At 39.3% G+C, this 15,373-nt stretch overlaps 1 protein-coding gene across 1 annotated transcript in view; it reads right to left on the bottom strand.

Moving 5' to 3' along the window:
* The window catches only part of IPO11 (importin 11), a 209,483-nt gene extending 194,521 nt beyond the window's left edge, over window positions 1-14,962 (bottom strand). Inside the window, exon 1 of the mRNA XM_010845507.1 lies at window positions 14,802-14,962. The gene's annotated coding sequence lies outside the window, so the exon portion shown is untranslated. The remainder of the gene's footprint in view (window positions 1-14,801) is intronic.
* Between the last annotated feature and the right edge of the window lie 411 nt (window positions 14,963-15,373).

Here is a 15,373-nt window from a genome sequence, read left to right as displayed (position 1 = left end):
ACTCACAGGTCAGAAGCTCTACCCCAGGACTATCAGGCCAAGCACAGTGGGCCTCAATCATGCCCACCCCAGGATGCTCAACCACAAACAGTAACAGCTGGAGATTTCAATACTCCACTTTTTAAAAATGAACGGAACATCTAGAAAGAAGATCAACAAGGAAATATGTTTTGAACAACATGATACACAAACCAGACCCGACAAACATTCCACTCAACAACAGCAGAATACGAGCAACCGTTCATCTCAGGCGTACATCAAGCATTCTCCAGGAGAGACCTTAATGCTAGACCGAAAACTTAGTCTCGACACATTTAAAAGAACTGAAATCATACAAATAAGTTATCAGATTGGAATCAGAAACAAAAATACGGAAATAACATTCACACTTCCAGATTTCAAAGCTTACAATGGAGCTACAGTAATCAAGACAGTGTTGGTACTGGCAAGAGGCCAGATATACACATTAATGAAACAGATTTTAAAGTCCAGATAGACCCTTACATCTAAAGGCAAGTGATTTTCAACAAGGGCACCAAGACAATTCGATAGAAAAAGAATAGTCTTTTCAACAAACAGTGAGGGAACCACTGAATATCAACATACAAAGAATAGCTGGACCTCTTCCTTATACCATAAACAAAAATTAACTCCAAATGAATCACAGAGCTAAGCATGAAGAGTTAACTCTATAAAACTCTTAGAAGGTCTAGCAGTAAATCTTCATGACTTTGGACCAGGTAAAGCATTCTCAAATATGATACCAAAGCACATGCAATTAAACCAAGAACAATTATAGTCATCAAAATTTAAAACTTTACCAAACAATACCATCAAGAAAGTAAAGACAATTCACAGAATGGGAAAAAATATTTGCAAATTGACTAAACTAAAGCATTTGACTATGTGGATCACAACAAACAGGAAAATTCTTAAAAAGATGGGAATACCAGACCACCTTACCTGCCTTCTGAGAAATCTGTATGCAGGTCAAGAAGCAACAATTAGAACCAGACAAAGAACAATGCACTGGCTCAAAATTGGGAAAGGAGTACATCAAGGCCGTATATTGTCACCCTGCTTATTTAATTTACATGCAGAGTGCATCATGCCAGATTGAATGAATCACAAGCTGGAATTAAGATTGCCAGAAGTATCTACAACCTCAGACATGAAGATGATACCACCCTAATGGCAGAAAGCAAAGAGGAACTAAGAGTCTCTTGATGAAGGTAAAAGAGGAGAGTGAAAAAGCTGGCTTTAAAACTCAACATTCAAAAAACTAAGTTCATGGCATCCAGTTCTATCAATTCATGGCAAATGAGTTCGGTTCAGATGCTCAGTCGTGTCTAACTCTTTGCAGCCCCATGGACTGCAGCACGCCAGGCTTCCCTGTCCATCACCAACTCACAGAGCTTGCTCAAACTCATGTCCATCGAGTTGGTGATGCCATCCAACCATCTCATCCTCTGTTGTCCCCTTCTCCTCCTGCCTTCAATCTTTCCCAGCATCAAGGTCTTTTCAAATGAGTCAGTTCCTTCGTATCAGGTGACCAAAGTACTGGAGTTTCAGCTTTAACATCAGTCCTTCCAATGAATATTCAGGACTGATTTCCTTTAGGATTGACTGGTTTGATCTCCTTGATGTCCAAGGAACTCTTAAGAGTCTTCTCCAACACCACAGTTCAAAAGCATCAACTCTTCCGTGCTCAGCTTTCTTTATGGCCCAAGTTCCAGTCTTTGGCTACTTGACACGAGGAGCTGATTCACTGCAAAAGACCCTGATGCTGGAAAGACTGAAGGCAGGAGAAGGGGTAGAGAGAGGATGAGATGGTTGGATGGCATCACCGACTCAATATACATGAATTTGTGCAGACTCCAGGAGATGGTGAAGGACAGGGGAGCCTGGTGCGCTGCAGTGGGGTCTCAAAGAGTTGGACACAATGTAGCAACTGAACAACAACAATATCTGATATGTGACTTATATGCAAAATATATAAAGAATTTTTACAATTCAAAAAAGATATCTAATTAAAAGGCAAAAGATGAGGGGAGGTTTCTCAACCTTATAAACACTATCTACAGAAAACCCACAGACAACACCATACTTAATGGTGAGAAACAAAGCTTTCCCACTAACATCAGGCACAAAGGAAGGCCATTCCCTCTTACCACTCCTTTTCAACACGGACCTGGAAGTCCTTCATAATACAATAAAGGTAAGAAAAGAAAAGGTATATAGATCAGAAAGGAAGATCAAATCTGGTCTGTCTGAAGATGACATGATCATCTATGTAGAAATCTGGAAGAATCAACCAAAATCTCCTGGAACTAATGGGCAATTTATAGCAATGTTGTGGGATACAAGGTGAATATACAAAAGTCAAATGCTTTCCTGTATACCAACAATGAACAAGTGGAAGTGAAAATTAAAAACACAGTATCATTTACATTAGCACCCCCCAAAACTAAATATTTAGATATAAACTGAACAAAATATATACATGATCTCTATGAGGAAAACAACAAAATACCAATGAACAAACTCAAAGAACAACTAAATAAATAGATATTCCATGTTCATGGATAGGAAGACTCAACACTGTCAACATGTTACTTCTTCTCAACCTGATTTTTGGATTTTGATTGGAACCAAAACTCAAAAAAATTTTCTTACAGATACAAACAATCTGATTCTAATCTTTACACAGAGAAACAAAAGACCTGGAGTAGCCACTACAATACTGAAGAACAAACCAGGAGACTAACATTATCCACTTCAAGACTTACTGTAAAGCTACAGGAATCAAGAGAGTGATTCTGGTGAAAGAGTAGACAAACAGATCAATGAAACAGATTGGAAAGCCCGGAAATAGACACCCATAAATTCAATCTTTGACAAAGGAGCAAGGGCCAAACAATGGAGGAAAGACAGTCTCTTCAATAAATGGTACAGGATCAACTGAACCTCCATATGCAAAACAAAACAAATCTAAACATAGGCTTTACGTCTTTCACAAAAATTAACTCAAAATGGATTACAGACCTACATTTAAATATAAAATTCCAGAAAATAACCTAGGAGAAAACCTAGATGACCTTGGGTGTGGTGGTTTGTTTTTTAGACACAATACCAAAGACCCAATCCATAAAAGAAATAATTGATAAGCTGGACTTCACTAAAATTAGAAACTTCTGTTCTGCAAAAGATAGTATCAAGAATGAGAAGACAAACCACAGACAGGGATAAAATATGTACAAAAGACATATCTGATAATGAATTGTTATCCAAAATATAAAAAGAACTCTCAAGACTACCTGGCACTCCATGGGGTCACAAAGAGTTGGACACGACAGAGTGACTGAACTGAACAGGACTAGCTGGCAGTCCAGTGGAAAAGGCTCCGTGCTTCCACTGCAGGGGACTCAGGTTCAATCCCTGGTCAGGGAACTAAGATCCTGCTTGCTGTGCAGCATGGCCAAAAAAAAAAAGAAGAAGAAGAAAAGGCAAAATGCATGCTGCAGTCCCTGGGGTCACAAAGAGTCGGACGTGACTGAGCGACTGAACTGAAGACTCAACAACAAAAAAATCAAACAGTCTGATTAAAAAACGGGCCAAAGACCTTAACAAACACCTTACCAAAGAAGATATACAGATGTGAAAATAATCAAGAAGGTGCTCCACGTCATATGCTATCGGGGAAACACAAATTAAAATGTCAATGAGATACACTACACCTATTAGAATGGCCAAATGGTAGGCAGCAAGAACGTGGAGCAACAGGAACTCTCAGACATCGCTGGCGGAAGTACAAAATTGTATAACCGCTTTAGACGACTGTTTGGTGGTTTCTTAAACATACTCTTACTATACAATCCAGCCATTGCATCACATGGTATTTACCCAAAGCAGCTGAGAACCTTTGTATCTACACAAAACCCTACACATACAGGTTTATAGCAGCTTTATTCCTAACTGCCAAAACTTGGAAGTAATCGAGATATTCTTCAGCAGGTGGATGGATAAATAAACTGTGGTGCATCAAGACAATGGAATATTATTCAATGCTACAAAGACAGGATCTACCAAGCCACAAATAAAAAAGGATTGAGAAACATGTGGAGTGACTTCAGTTTGAGGTGATGAAATGTTCTAAAATTGTTGGTAGTGATGACCGCACAAGTCTGTGAATATACTAAAAATCACTGAATTGTATGCTTGCAGTGAGTGAATTGTATGGTCTGTGCATTATATCTTAATTAAGCTGTTATTTTCTTTTAAGTGCTCTATGTAAATGCCGAAGTTAGCACAAGACCAAGAAAAGTAACTGAAGAAATGAAAAACATGTGGCTGAAATATTAATAAGTAATGTCAATAAGAGCAAGAAAGAGTAATAGTTTAAGAAATTAAAGCAAGATTAAAGGACATAAGACTTCTGCAATAATCTGGAAGGTTCCAGAGATGCTCAGTTCAGTTCAGTCGCTCAGTCGTGTCCGACTCTTTGCGACCCCATGAATCGCAGCACGCCAGGCCTCCCTGTCCAGCACCAACTCCCGAAGTTCACTCAGACTCACATCCATCGAGTCGGTGATGCCATCCAGCCATCTCATCCTCTGTCGTCCCCTTCTCCTCCTGCCCCCAATCCCTCCCAGCATCAGAGTCTTTTCCAATGAGTCAACTCTTCACATCAGGTGGCCAAAGATTGGAGTTTCAGCTTTAGCATCATTCCTTCCAAAGAACACCCAGGGCTGATCTCCTTTAGGACGGACTGCTTGGATCTCCCTGCAGTCCAAGGGACTCTTCAAGAGTTTTCTCCAACACCACAGTTCAAAAACATCAATTCTTTGGCGCTCAGCTTTCTTCACAGTCCAATTCTCACATCCATACATGACCACTGGAAAAACCAGAGATGCTAGTCCCATTCAAATCCACACTGCACCATTTGAATTCACTTCAGTTTCTCAACAGGAAAACTCTCCTCCATACGTGCATTATAGGTTGTTTAGCATCCTTGCACAGTATACATAAAGACGGTTTTGACTCGAAATGCTTCCATGTATCTCCAAATACCTTTATGTTAAAGAACCATCAGAGCTATTGAAAAATTCTCTACAAGATGTCATGCAGTCAAAGACTGATCTACTTTGGGATAAAAAATACACAATAAAACATAGAAAACAACAAGAAAGAGAGGAGATATTCCCTTGCTTACTCTTCTCCACTCCTAAAATATTCTATCTATTCAAGAGTTTCAAAGGACCTACAAACTCCTTAGTGGTAGAAATCCAAGTTTAAATCGTAAACCAATTAGAATTTTAAAAATGGTCTTTTTTAGTCTGTTGTGTAATTAGAGGAGTATCTATAATGTCAAATAAAAAAATACTACATAAAATATATGCAGCAAAGCTATATAAATAAAAAATGTCTAAGAATAAAGATAAGCGAGAAACAGAATTATAAAACAGTACTCTTCTAAAGTAGTCCCAGAAGTTAGAGAGATTTTAACAGTCTACACATTTCACTTTTATGATTAAAAATGATCTTTTTTTTAAGGCCAAGAATTTTCACTTTATATCTATGCTAAATTTGCATGGGAATATTTGCTTGATTTCTCTTCTGTAATCCTAAAACATTCCAAGAGCTTCAAATCATGATGTATTTCTCTTGACAAGCACATACCAAGAGATCATGGTGATATATTAAATATGCACATTTAAGTAGATAATGTGGTCAATAAGTGCACTCTCCTCAAAACATTCAGGAGAAAGCTTACAAACTTGGTTTTCAGTAGCAAGAGTTGATAAGCAATAGTTCTGCCATATTTACCTAGATCTGTGATAGCAACATTTACCAAAAGACAATCCTCCTCATGAAGGGGACTTTGAGCCTTATAATCCAGTTTTAACTATAAATATTCATCTCTAAAAATCTTTATGAAGTGATGTCAAGAGTTTAAAATATTTAACAGACTGAGAAAAATGAAACTAACAAAAAACATTTTTGATTTATTACTTTTCTTTTACATAATGCTCCACATACATATATATTGTACACTTTCATCGCATAAAAGGAAAATAAATTTGTGTTTATTAGCAATAGTGTGTTTATCTTTAATTCCACTTTGAAGTCTTTTCATGTTCTATGAAAGCTTCCACATCAACATACTCCTTTACCAGTAAATGTCCTGCTGCTGCTAAGTCGCTTCAGTCGTGTCCGACTCTGTGCGACCCCATAGACGGCAGCCCACAAGGCTCCCCCATCCCTGGGATTCTCCAGGCAAGAACACTGGAGTGGGTTGCCATTTCCTTCTCCAATGCATGAAAGTAAAAAGTGAAAGTGAAGTCGCTCAGCCGTGTCCGACTCTTCGAGACCCCGTGGATTGCAGCCTACCAGGCTCCTCCGTCCATGGGATTTTCCAGGCAAGAGTACTGGAGTGGGGTGCCATTGCCTTCTCCGAGACAATGTCCTACTAGGATGTAAAAATAAACTGATTAATCTGCAGTGCCACCTGATGGTGAGAAGTAAGTAGCACATCCCAAAGAGTATGTTCAAGCATCCTTTTCCCTCAATGACGCGGGAAGAGAAGGACACTGCGATTCTCTTTAGTGACCACCTGGCCAGGACAACCATCTGCAAGGTGGCAGGGAAACTTCCTTAAACCACTGTCTCTACTTCTTTACTTGAACGCTGCATCATGAAAAATACTCTCATCTCTAACAAGAGAAAATGTGAGATGAAGATACGTTTTTGAGCTTCATACAAAATAAAATGATGGAACTTAAGAAAATGTAATATTCATAAGCAACGTTTTAGCATAAAGAAGACTGATAAATTGTGGAATAGGAAAAGGCAGAGTGATAAGAGGAGCAGGATGAAAACCCCTAAAGAGAAAAACCTCGCAGTAGTCCACATTTGACAGGACAAATGTTCAGAAAGACGAAGAATGGCGAAATACAAGCCATTGAGAGTGACATAATAACTTGAAAGCTCCAGTTTTCCTCCTGGAAGAATAGGCACTAGGCAAATAACTTGAATGAAGAGTAGCCTTTTTGGTGAAATGTATAAACAATGCAGTATTTACCATAAATTACTGGAACATCCCCTACAGAGAGATGAGAGGAAGATGTCATTTTTTCAAAGACAGTTAAATGCCTGCAAGTCAAATCATGATCTACAGTTCAAGTCTATGAAAAGAAGAACAGAAGGCAGAAAACATAATCTGGAGGAATTATGGATAGGAAATATTACAAAATTGCTAAACTGCCTGGGGTCAAAAGCAAACTAGTCAAAGATGTGTCAAGGAAGAAATGAATTTCTGTGAAAACTAGGGGAAGAGTTCCAACATAATGAAAATAGAAAAGTTATCATACTAAAAAGCTTAAAGAAATGGATATTTTCATTACTGTGAGAAACCAAAATCTTAAAGCAGTTTGCCCAAAAAATAATAGTTAAATTTGAATCTGACCAAGCTTCTAGACAGCACGACCAGCACAGTTAGAGGGGAACTAGGCGGTGGTCAGATGAAATAAGAATGATCATGAGCTGGTAACTGTGAAACCTGGTGGTGAGCAGATAAGGTTCATCAGACAATTCCACCTACTTTTATGTATGTTTTTTAAATGGCAGCTAATGGAGAATATGAAAGCTGCTCATTCCTGACAAGACCTACTCTGGGAATCTTTAACTGCAGTAGATGTAAAGTGCTCCTTCCTCCACACCATTCTTACCTACAGAACATACTTCTGTTACTACATCTATTTCCTTGTTAATTTGAGTCCCACCTACAAAATTAGGAGCTGCATAAAGGCAAGAACTGTGTCTTATTCATCTATACCTGCCTGCACCTAATATAATATGTCAAAGAGGTAGTAAATGCTCAGTAAATGTTTGAGGAACTTAAGGCAATAATGTGATTACAATTTCTAAGAGTGGAAGGCAGGCTTTCAGAAAAGGTGAAAAAGAGGTGAAAGAAACAACATTTCTGGAAGTACAGGAATTACATCACAGTAGAGAGAGAAATATCTATAAAAGATACTACAAAAGTAAACAGTCTGCTGAAGGGCTAAAAAACAAATGAAGGAATAAACGAACCAACAGTTCACTCAGTATCGTCAGCTACTGAAATGGGGCACACTAAGCCAATAAACGACAACAATGTTTTTCACTGGGAATATCTAACATCCTTTGTTCTAATCCTGTGCTCTTCATCAGGTTTCTCATATTTACTGGCTTATCATTAGACTTTCCCACATTCATTCATTCAAATATTTATTGAATACCTGCAAATGCCAGACCTTATTCTAAGCACTTAGGATACAACAATGCACTAAAAAGGCCAAAAAAAAAAACAAACTCTGTTCTCAGGAAGAGTATATTCTAGTGGGTTGAGACACAGAATAAACGTGTAACCTACATTGTGTGTAAAAAGGCAGTACACAGTGCCAGGATGCAGCTGTGAGAGAAGTCCCATCCAATAAACCCACGTATTGTGCCGTACTGGGAGTTTTCAGTAAAATGGCATTGAAAAACGTCAGGAAGTCTTTTGCCTGTTTGGTATACATGGTCGTCCCCATGACTGAACATACCCTCATAAGTTAAGGAACTTTTCCTCAACAACAGTGACACCCACCAAGGCAACGCTGAGCAGTGAGGCCCCAACTAGTCTCACCACCACCTTCTTTGACATCTCTCTAGGTGAAAGGAAAAACACACATTTGTATAAAAACTGCTAAAGAACAGCAATTATGCTTACTGGTTTTAAAGTTCCTTGTCTGATGCCAAAGAAATGAGAAGGAAAAACTGTAAGTGTGATTCTGGACAAGACACTGTTCTTTGGGAGTAAATAGCACAGCCCAAATTTAATAGACCATAACTGACCAAATTTTAGTCAAAACTTTTTGCTAACTGTTAAGGGATCATCAGTCCTCTACAAATGTATGTATCTTTGACTAGTAGTTTCCAATTACTGATCCAGGATATCGTATGATTTGTCTTAGAAGAATCTCATAATCTTGCTGTGACAGTTTAGCCTGAAGAGTCATTTGTATTTATAAAAATTGATTCATTAAAACATGTATAGGCTGTATACCCAGTAGCATCTTCAGAATTAACAACTGTTCTACATTTCATCACTAAGATAATATTTTGCATCATTAAAATAATTTCCTATCACCTTGGAGCCATCTATGCCACTTCTCTCAAAAGTAAAAATATCTAATTTAAGCACTCTGTTTTACTGGCCAAGAAACTGCATTCAAAAGGTAAAAGAGAGAAATTGTGAATCCAGTATGGCCACAGGCAAATTAGTGACATGTCTGGGAATTTAGAATTCAAGCCTCCCATCACAACCCCATACTCTCTACTGATCACCCAATTTTTTCTTTTAATTGGACTGGTGTCAAATACCAAGTGAAATTAACTGTTTTTTAAAAATCTTTAGACTTGAGAACCAAAATACAATAAAGACTATAGTTTATCTTCCTGATAAATATTACAGCAAAACTGAAAACCTAAATTAACAGTCAATGAAAACACAAGTTAAAAAGCTTAACATTAGAAGAAGAAATTGTAAATGACTAAGAAGATAAAGGATTACTATATAGAATATATATGGAATGCCTGTAAATCAACAAGAAATAAAAAACAGGATGAAGGATATATAGAGACAATTCACAGATGGGAAAAGTCAAATGGTCACCAAGTATCGGAACAGACAGCCTCACTGGCTATGAGGAATTTTTTTAAAATTGAGATATTACTTTATAATCATCAGACTGGCAAAAATTACAAAGTCGAAAATATTCAGTCTTGCAAGAACCTATGTAAACAGAAACCTTTAAGCACTGCTGCTAGGAGTATACATTAGTAAAGGTACTTCAGAGAGCCATCTCGCCATTAGCAGTGAAATGTGTGTGTGGGGGGTGTGGGTGTGTGTGTATGTATCCTATGATCAGGTAATATCCTATGCCCAGCAGTTCCACACTTGAAACTGTAACTAAAGAAACTCCTGCACAGGCTTACAAGGAAGAGAAAAGGATAAGGGTGTCTGTCTTGGCACTGTCTACAGTGAGAGCTAGAGACAATACACTACCCCTCTTTAATGGAATGGATACATAAAATATATCTTATCTTCCCCCTGTAGAATGTGTTCCCTCTGGCTGGAAAATTCTTCCCTCTAGCTATCAGCATGTCTTACTGTTTAGCTTCAATCCAGTTTCTGCTCAAACTGTCAACTAATCAAATAAGTCTTCCCTCACTGCCTAATCTAAAATATAAAATAGCTTTCCCCTCAATCAAGAAACTCTCTAATCTGAATATCCTTCCTTCTATTTTCTAATCTTCCATTTTAATATTTTTAACTGTCTGATATTCTAATATACATGTTTTTATTGTCCAGAATCTCGATTATAATCTAAGATCTAGAGACCAGGGACTTCGACTTGTTTAAAGGTACATCACCAGAATCTAGAAGTAGTATCGGGCACGAAAGAGAATGATGAATAAATATTTGTTAAATAAATGAATCTAGTGACTAAATCCCAATCTCCATGTACAGCTGTGTAAAGTCAAGTCTTTGACGTTTCAAACTCACTCAGTCTAACCTCCAGAATATGTAACATTCACATTTTTTTCAACTTTCTGGTTATTCAAATTCCATTCACAGTACTCAGCAATAAAGCAGGAACTACTCTGAGAAATAAATAAGAGAGTCCTTCAATTCAGTTCTAGAGAGGAAAAAAGACAATTACAAAAGACATTATAAAAGCTATACTAAGCTGTTATTGAAGAACACTCAGAAGACCTAACTCACCCTAGGACCGCTAAGGGAGGCTTCCCAGAGAGCAAGGCCGCATTTGTGCTGAGTAGAAGTTATCCAGATGAGCACACACGGGTATTCATCAGACAGGGGATGGGTATGTTTGAGGCAAAACATACAAACATCTCAACTTTAAAAAAACATCTAACCACTTCTGAAGAACTGTAAACAATTCAGCATGACAAAAGAATGTGAGGCAGGAAATAACAGAAGGTGAAAGCAAAAAGCAAGCAAGACGCAAAGCATTATGTCTCTATTTCCTAAGCCTGGTAGTTTGGATTTTTATCTGAATGCCTGCATAAAAGGACTGCAGAATAACAGTACAATCAACCTACAGAAAAAGAAAGGGTACAGAGGGGTGGTGCACTGTCAGAAGCAAGGAAGTTTTTTAGAAGGTTTACACAGAAGGCCAGATAATACTGATAATCTGAACCAAGGTGGTAGCCACAGAGAAAAAGTAGATGAAAGAGATGAAACAAGATTTGGTTAATTAGTATATAGAAGAGTGAGGGAAGGTCGGCACATCAACGTAATAACAGGGAAGAGTTAAGGTTCTGGGTGTCTCCAACTGAGTGACAAGTTGTACACAAGAATCACAAGAGGAAGGGAAGCAACTTCAGAAAGGGTGAGATACACAGTTTTTTTGACATGAGTTTAAGGTGTCTTACAACAACCACAGTGCGTCAGTGCTTAAGGGTGATGTATGCTCAACAGAGATTTGGGAATCATCAGAATAAGGACAGAAGTTGAAGTCATAACAGATGAAATCCTTCAAATAGAGTAGGCAGAGAGGCAGAAGATAGTACCCCAGAGTGAAATGAATGTTTAAAGTGGCCAGAGAAGAGAGAAAATATACCAAGGAAAGACTGACCAAGACATAGAAGGGACGTAAGCAGACTACAGGGGCACAGAAACGTAAGAGGATTTTAAGGGGACAATCAGTCAAAATGTCAAAAGATTTACAAGATTCCATTAGATTTCAGACTAAAGAGACCAACAGTGACCATCACCCCATCAAATTCAGTGACGGCAACAGATGGCAGCCTTCAACACATCGAAAAATAAATAAGTAAGTAATAGGAAGGTGGAGAAAATGAATATAGACAGCTCAAGAAACTTAAAAAAAATTATTACAGATAAAACTGAAGAGGAATCTAGAGTGAAAAGAGTATATTTAAGATGAGTGCAGTACGTTTAAATCCTAGTAAGTTAGAACCAGTTGAGAGTAAAATGGATAACCAACCGTTATGGACTGTATTTCCCAAAATTCATATGTTGGAGCCCTAACCCTCAGTATCCCCAATATTGAAGATAAGATGTTCTAAGATGTGATTAAGTTAAGTGAGGCTATCAGCATGGCCTCTCATCCCGTGTGATTGGTGTTTTAAAGAGAAAAAGAGACACTAGAGGCTCTAGTGCTCAAAGGTTCAGCCACGTAAAGAGGCAAAAAGAGCGTGGTCATACGTAATGCAAGGAGAGAGGCCTCGGAAGCAATCAATTCTGCACTAACCTTGGTCTTGGGTTTCCAGCCTCCAGAACTGTGAGAAAATAAATTTCTGTTGTTGAAGCCACCCAGTCTCTGTTTTTTGTTATGTCAGCCCTAGCAAACGAATACATCAAGTAAACACTGTCCCTGAGGGGAAAAAAAATCCAGAGCACAATTAGAAATGAACAGATAAAGGTGGAGGAGTACGTGGGTGAAAGAGGGCAAAAGCAATGATGCTCCCAGCAATTCCTCTGTGAAGCAGAGGCCAAGATTATCCAGGAAAGAGTAAGGAAGGAAGGAGATGGTGGGCTAGGAACCACCATGGGAGACAAGAGTAATTACTAAAGACATCCAGGATTAGTAGGCTGCCTTTCCATTAGTCAACAAATGTTTGTTACTGAATGAATACCTAGCTGTCATTCATGAATGCTTTAGTTCAGTTTTGATAACTAGCTAAAGAAATGCATTATAGTGAATCAGAACCTGAGTTAAAAATTTAGATAATATGTGACCTTATGCAAGTCACTTAGCACTGCTGGGCCTTTAGCTGCTTCAACCAGACAAATCAGACTTGATATCCAGCATAAGATCACCTCAGATTAAAAATAAAAAGTGCTATAATTTTTATGCAGGTTTGTGCCTGACCTTGGTCTTCAACTTTTACCAACCAACGTAGTGTGCCCTTAGGCTATAATGTACATTCACGTCATCTGGAAAGCTTGTTAAAATGCAGATTCTGATTCAGTAGGTCTGGGTTAAGCTGGAGAGTGTGCACTTCTAACAAACTTCAGGTCATGCCATACACCACATTTTGAGCAGCAAGGGTAGAACACTGATCCAGCTCAAGTTCTACAAAGCTTTTAACTGTCAACTTATCTGTAATCAGCCTGATATTTAGAAAACCAAGCAAAAACACTCCAGATTCACACCTGCCCAAAATGTGTCTTGCTGTTTCCTAAAACACTCTGAAATTAAGTGACAGTCCCCATTTGGTGCAGACAGGAAAAGAAAGGAACTGTCATCAATAACACTAAACTAGGGAAAGCCCAAGATTAAATACAAACACACACACATACATATATACAACACAAAGGTTAAAATCTATCTAATCACACATATTTTCTTTCTCAAACTATGAACATTTCTGGAAAAACACACGTACTTATCTCTAGAATGATTTTCAGTACACTTTAACTGCCAAGGGTCTACAAGGATTCTTTTGCATTTTAGTTTGATCCTGAATAATCTTCACCTATTTATTTATAACATCCAATCATTATTATCACAACTAAATTCATTTGTGTTGAGTATTTCCTTCTGCTTTAGGAAGTGTAACTAGGGCAGCGACAGTCCAGCTGCCCTAAGGCTGTAATATACTGCCACAAATCACTGCTATAATTAAACTGTTTCTTTTATTCCCTGTTTTAGGAGTTACAGGGGGAAAATTCCACAATCCTACTACACCAATAGGGAGAGATATTCAGTCTAATTTCACAGAAAGCTTCTTCAGTGACAAAAGATGCAAGGGAATGTCATGAAAAGCATGTCGTAGTAACACTGCCTTTAACCTGAAGCCTCAGTAATGAATAGAGAAGTCTGAAATAACGTGAAAATGAAGGAATGAACTCCCAATCCGTGAAAAAAAATAAAAAGCATTACGGCTGTAAACTGCTCTTCCTTATTCCCTTCTGAAGAATAGACAAACTGCAAGGGCACTACCGCACTACAACCGAGCTCGTTCAAATGGGGTGGGGAGGGGAGATGTCAATTGCAATCTTGGCTCCAGGAGGCAATACAGCAATCCTACCTATGTAGTCAAGTTAATCTGAAAAGATAATGCTGCCCTCTTTCACCACCACGTTCACAAAAGGATAAAGAAAAATGACAGATGCAATGGGCCTCAATATAGTATTGCTGAATCACAAATACCCTCAAAACCTGCAGAAGAAGCTGGGCTCAAGCACTGGCGGCCATACCTTAGCAAGTAGGTCCTCTATGAAAATATAGAACTTCCTTCACTTTTTCTCTAAAGGCAAGCAAGGATCTAATAGTCAATTAAAGCTTTCACAGCATTGCTATTAGCAGCAATGTCGTGGATGCAATATGCAAAAACATACAAGGATTTTATACTAAAGACGACCACGATCTCTGCAAATTAGCACCACCTATCCCCCAAGGGCAAATGCACCACCCTAACCCGCAACGGCAGCCACAATGAGCATCCTACGTCCTCATTTTGACACCCAGTCCCTGTTTCCCCGGACCCTGATTCCTCCGCGATCATGCTTCCCGCTGCCAGGCTTACTGGGGCAACCTCGAGCTCCCAGGGGTCCTTAAAGTAACAGAGAGCCAAGCCTGCAGGCCGCCCTCTTCTCGCTACTGCTATGCCTGGCCTCCCAACAGCCACACGTTCTTCCCTCGCCTCTCAGGTCTCCGCTGCCCAGCCCACTCCTCCCTTCCACAGGCGCGCGCTCTGAGGCTCTCAAGCCGGGGCCTCACTGTTTGGCTCGGTCCGGAATAGTCGGTCTCTCCCGCTTCCACGCCCCAACACGAAGCGGCGTCGGCTGCTTCTGCGCCCCACGCTTCCAGTCCACACGCCGCCGCCTACTGATGCCGAAAGCGGCTTCTAGGAACGCGCCATGTTCAGCGTCGCGGCTCTAAACGACACGGGCGCGTGAATACTGCGTCACGGACACCGGTGCGCGTGGACTAGGCAAAGGGAGAAGATGATAGGAGAACGGAGAAAGGAGAGGGAGGAGCTTTCTCTTCGAAACCAAAGGCGCCGGCCATCAAAGGTAGCACTGTGCGCTTGCGCAATATAGGGAGCTGGGACCCCGGACGCAGCGCAATCTGTAACCATGGAAACCATAGGTTCGCTGTGCCCTGCTCCCAGGAAAATCAGTTGTTTCCTGGGTTGATTGAAGCTTAAATCAAAATAATTTCCCCTTTCTTATTATGGATATCAGCTGCCAAACTGCACTGTTTTACAGATCTGTCTAAAGAGAAAACATTTAAAATAATCCTACTCTCAGAGGTCAACCCTCCCACGTATATTTATTTTTTAAGGTCAT

This window comes from Bison bison, unplaced genomic scaffold, assembly GCF_000754665.1.
Source record: "Bison bison bison isolate TAMUID 2011002044 unplaced genomic scaffold, Bison_UMD1.0 scf7180017864218, whole genome shotgun sequence".
Classification (NCBI taxonomy): Eukaryota; Metazoa; Chordata; class Mammalia; order Artiodactyla; family Bovidae; genus Bison; species Bison bison.
This window is presented reverse-complemented; position numbering and strand designations above follow the sequence as displayed.